Here is a 6,102-nt window from a genome sequence, read left to right on the forward strand (position 1 = left end):
CAGTACAAAATAGACAATGGTCAGCCACAGTGCTTTGTTCTATCCCTGTCTCTGGCTGAATTCTTCATAGGACCAAGGCACTGTGAGGCTATGAGAAACATGCCTTACAGAGGAGCCATTAATACTGTAGATTAGTGAATATCAGGGCTGGGGACGTGAGGGAAATGGAACTGACTGCTGAGAGATATAGGATTTCCTTTTAGGATGATAGAAATATTATTGAATTCAATTGTGGTGATGAATGCAAAACATAGTGAATATACTAAAAAACATTTGAGTTGTGCATTTTAGAACAGGGAATTTTGCCATGTGAATTATATCTCAATAAAAATACAACAGACAATCTTAAAGAATATGTCTAAATTGTCACAGACTGTTGGTAGAAATATGGATATTATAGGCACTACTGGTAAAGGCTCAGAAGTAAATAAGAAACATGTTTTTGGAACTTGGAAGAAAGGGTATTCTTGTTTTATAGTGACACAAAGCTCAACTAATCATGTCCTACCTTTATATAGGAAGCAGAATTTTTTTATAACTTTATTTATTTATTTTTATGTGGTGTTAAGGATCGAACCTAGGGCCTTGCACGTGTGAGGTGAGCACTCTACCACTGAGCCACAACCCTAGTGCCAGGAAGCAGAACTTTAAAGAAAAAATTGAATATTCATTTGAGATTTCCAAATAAAATGTTGAAAATGTGACTTGGTTTCATCTTCTTGTTTAAGAGGTAATAGTAATAAATTGAGGAAATAAATTGAGGAAATAAACAGTAATAAATTGAGGAAAGAGCTATTAAGCATGAAAGAACCAAGACATCATGATTTGGGAAATTCTTAGTCTGTTCAAATTACACAATATGCTGAAATTAGATTTATTATCAGAAAATTGTGTCCTAAATGTAAAGTCAATGATATGGCTGGAAAATATTGCTGGAGCTTTGAACAGATAAAAATGTCAGAACATGAATTAATGCAGAGAGCTCTTTAAAATTAGGCATATGATTCATGAATCCATTCTCAGCAGAGTCCAGGAATAGAGAGAGGAATTATTCAGGAAAGATCTGTGAAGGATCCTGTTGTCAAATGGAATGAACATACACAGTAGAAACAAGATATATTGAAATAATGGTACAATAGTAAAAACAGTGCCAACTTGAACTGAAAGGGACACAGAGAAAAATGAAATAAAGGAAGGCTATTGGACTCCCAAAATTCTATAGGTAGGAATTGAGCTGATAGACATACTCTGCTGTAAACATATACTATCCTTCAAGAAAAAATGAAGAATGGCCCTGAGAAAAAAATCTTGGACCAAAATGGCAAACCCCCAAGTACAGAGAGGTCAAGCCTCTAATCACACAGGAATATTCCCAAGTCTTGAAATTAATGAAGTTTTGTTGGATTTCATTTTCCTTTCAATTTCTCCCATTTGGAGTAGGAAAGTTTATAACTATTATCCTATATTTCTGCCACCACTATAAGCAGGTAAGAATATTTTTTTTAATTCACCAGTCTACTGTTGAAGAGAAATTTTGCTTCAAGAAAGATCACATCCAAGGGCTGGGGTTGTGGCTCAGTGGTAGAGCACTAGCCTAGCATGTGTGAGGCACTGGGTTCGATTCTCAGCACTACATATAAATAAATAAAATAAAGGTCCATTGACAACTAAAAAAATAAAAATAAAAAAGAAACATCATACCCAGAGACTCTCTTAAACCTAATTCAGATGATTTACAGATGAGATTTTAGGTATGATACATAATGTGTTGATATTTGGGGGAATACTGGGATGAGGTAAATGTATTTTGCACATAAGATGGCAACACATCAAGAATCAGAGGAGAAACTGTGGTAAGATGAATACTGGCCCCCAAAGATATCCATTCCTATTCACTGGAACCTCTGAATGTTAGCTTACATGGCAAAAGGGACACTATGGATGTGATTAAGAATCTTGAGATGTAGATTATCCTAAAGGGCCCTAAGTGTAACAATATGTATCCTTAGCAAGAGAAAGAGGAGAAAAGCTGACACAGAATAAGGTGGTAATGTGATTAAAGCAAGATACTATGCTGCTGGTTTGCATGATGGAGGAATAGTAACTCTGGAAGCCCTAATGGAAAATCCATTGCCTTACTAAGGAATAAAGAATACAGCTTGGGCTGGGGATGTGGCTCAAGCGGTAGCATGCTCGCCTGGCATGCGTGCGGCCCGGGTTCGATCCTCAGCACCACATACAAAGATGTTGTGTCCACCGAAAACTAAAAAAAATAAATATTAAAAAATTCTTTCTCTCTCTCTCTCTCTCTCTCTCTCTCTCTCTCTCTCTCTAAAAAAAAAAGAATACAGCTAGAAAAAGCAAGACAATGGATTCTCCCCCTTCTAGAACATCCAGAAGGATTGTGGCTTTGCTGACACCTTGATTTTTGACCCAATAAAACTGATTTTGAACTTTTGACCTCCAGGATTTATAGGAGAATAACTACAAGTTATTTTAAGCTGCAATGGTTTTGGAAAATTTTACAGTAGCCATAAGAAAACAATATAGGAAACTTCAGAGATAATCTCCTCTACTTGTTTTCAGTTCTCAAAACTTCTTCCATCTCTGCTTCAACTCAAGCTACCTAGCTTTGTTCTTTCATATTTACAGCCTTCTGGAGATATTTCATTTTTTGAAACATGGCTATATGGGATTAAACAATAAAATTACTGATTTAGTCTAGTACACAATTTTATACATAAGGAAAAATCTCAGAAAAGTAAAATGATTTTCCCTTAACTCAATCAGAAAATAAAAATGAAAAAGTAAAACACAGGTTCTTTACTCTCAATTAAATCTTCTAATGTCATGCTACTCTAGAATCAAGAAAGTAGACTGAAGATAAATTGTAGAAGAATAAATAAAATATGTAAGAAGCTTTAAAAAGTCTCTGGCACATAAACATGCATAAATATTAATTATTATTAATACATGCATGCTATAAAATCTATTTTATAATGTATTAGTATATATCATATTTATATTATATGAAGACTGATAAATGTTAATTATTATTATAATGTATACCCAAATACACACATAATGTTTTGGGAAGTAAACAGAAAAAAATCTGATAATAGTTTCCTCTGGGTATGGAAAATCAGACACAGGGTGAGAGAGAAACCAACTTCACTATATGTCATTTCTAATCATGCACATTTATGTATCTATCTATCCTTCCATCCTTCCATCCATTCATCCATCCCTCCCTCTCAAAAGGATGAACAGGACTAAATAGAGTTAGCTTTCCTTGTTTAGTATCAAATTCCCATCTCCTCCATATGGAAGCTCAAAAGAACCGGTTCAAATCCCTACAAAATCAAACAGATTTAATTTATAAAGTATAAAGAAAAGTTTCACTTTAGAACATCCATCAACTCCTTTGTGGTCACCGCAGAGATCCCTTTAAGCACATTTGCCTCTTAAGATACTGTGATTTCCAATATTAAGATTTTTAAATTATATTCATATTGGAAAATCAAATTAGAAAATCTAATTAGGCAAGGCCCTTTGCCTATTTATTTGATATACAACTTTTACCTTTCCATAATCTATTCTTGAGACTGTCTGTTCACATGATTAGAATACTTGATGAATTCCCCAGATTTTCTGTGGTGACCCACTTCTAGCCAAAGTGAAAGTATCACTCTGTTTTCATTTCTTCAAGCACCCTTGGTAAATTGGAAGTAGGTATTTGTGTACTTTTATTCCTCTTGTTACTTTCTAGTTTTATTCCATTGGGGTCTGAGAAGACAATGATATTATTTTAATTTTTTAATATTTATCGAAAATGATTTGTGGCCTAATATATGATCTATCCTGGAGAATGTTCCATGTGCTATTGAGAAGAATGCATATTCTGATGCTATTAGATGAAAAGTCCTATAAATATCCCTTAGGTCCATTTGCTCTATAGTACAGTCCACTTAAAGTGTTTCTTTGTTGATTTTCTGTCTGGTTTATCTGTTCATTGAGGAAAGTGGGTATTAGAGTTTCTCTCTCCCTTTAGACTTGATATTTACTTTATATATTTGGATGGTCCCATATTGGGTATGCACATATTTACAATTGGTATAGCTTCTTGATGAATTGATCCTTTTAGTGATGCATAATGACCTCATTTGTCTCTGTTTACTGTTTTTTTTTAATTTAAAGTCTGTTTAATCTGATATAAATCCTGTCATTTTCAGCAATATGGATGGAACTGGAGGTCATTATGCTAAGTTACATAAGCCAGACACCAAATGTTCTCACTTATTTGTGATAAACAATAAGCCAATCTCATAGAAGAATGGAATGGAAGAGTGGTCACTAGAGACTGGGAAGGGCAGGGGCAGTGGGGATGGAAAAAAGTTCAAAAAGGGCACAAAACATCGTGAAGGAATTACTCCTGGCTCTTTTTCAGCACTTTTGGGTAATTATTGGGTAAAACAATCTATATTTCAAAATGACTAGAAGACTACAAAATCCCCAATACATAAAAATGATTAATGTTTCAAAAGATGGAAATGCTTATTATCCTGATATTATGTGTCCTATAAAGATGTACTTATATCTCAATTTAAAAACACCCTGTTCAACTAGCTGTATTGCCTATCTGAATCTACTGTCCAGAGAAATCAATTAGAAATTTACCATGGGACTAATAGAATTCAAGTCTCATCTCTTGGGCAAAGTAAATTGTATACAGCTCCCCACAATCTCCTGAAATGGTAAGGACATTTTTTTTCACCCACTTAGGTATCTGATAAGTTAAATCCTATTTTCCTCTGTTCATTCTAAACAAGCCCAAATTCAAATCCAAATTTTTCCCTAGTTTCCTATACTGCTTTTGGTATGTTTCACTTTGCCTGGGAATGTTAGGAATATCTAAAATTTCAGAAAATAAGCTCATATCCTTGTGAAACTAGAACACTTGTCATTTGTGATGCTTAACTGAGTTGATAATAATAATCTAGCAGTTATGAGTCCCAGACTAGAAGTAGGGAAAAAGTATGGTGGCTGCCCCAGCTTTGAATACTCACATTATCTGTTAAAAATGGGGTGTTCTGAGCCTAGAAATGTGGAAACAGAAGATTCATTTCAGTATAAAATAGGACAAGGCATAATACAAGTCAGTTACTGACCTAAGTGTTCGAGTTTGATATCACTATCAGAGACACCAAGCCTGGAAAGTTGGATCACTTGAGCAAGAGAAATTCTATGGAGGCTGAGGCCTATCCTTAGCTGAATGCATACTAGCAGATAACAGCAACTCTCATCTAATCTCCATTTTTTAATACTGCTTCAAACCAAATGCCAGAACAGTTATGACCCTTACTATTGCTATATCTTTTTTTTAATTATAAGTAAGTTTAGGGGCCAGGGTTGTAGCTCAGTGGTGGAGCGCTTGCCTAGCATACTTGAGGCACTGGGTTCAATTCTAGGCACCACATACAAATAAATTAAACAAATAATAAAGGCCCATCAACAACTAAAAAAATATTTTAAAAATAATAAAACTAAATAAGTTTAGTCCAGGCTCAGTGGCCCATACCGGTAATCCAAGCAGCTTGGGATGCTGAAGCAGGAGGACTGCAAGTTCAAAGCCAGCCTCGGAAACTCAGCGAGGCCCTAAGCAATTTAGCAAGACCCTGTCTCAAAATTTTAAAAAAATAAAATAAATAAAAAAGGGCAAGGGCTGGGGATGTGGCTTAGTGGTTAAGTGTCCCTGGTTTCATCCTTGGTACCAAAATAATTAATTATTTAATTAAAATATGGAAAATTTATATCAGAAATGTGGTTCTACATTCTCTTTTTATCTTTATTTTTTAAATTTAATTTTATGTGGTGCTGAGGATCGAACCCAGGTCCTCACACATGTTAGGTGAGTGCTCTACCACTGAGCCACAACCCCAGCCCTCTACATTCTATCTTAACCTGTAATTCAGTAAAATTTCTGACTTCCAGGAGACCTTATATCACACTCTGGTTAATCCCACAGTTTGCACAGCCCTCAGGGAAATGATTTTCCACTAAAAAAAAAAAAATGCTAGCATCTGACATTACGATGCCTGCTCA

The sequence above is a fragment of the Marmota monax genome, unplaced genomic scaffold, assembly GCF_021218885.2.
Source record: "Marmota monax isolate L192 unplaced genomic scaffold, Marmota_monax_Labrador192_F-V1.1 WCK01_AAM20220418_F8-fsc00206, whole genome shotgun sequence".
In the NCBI taxonomy this organism is placed as follows: domain Eukaryota; kingdom Metazoa; phylum Chordata; class Mammalia; order Rodentia; family Sciuridae; genus Marmota; species Marmota monax.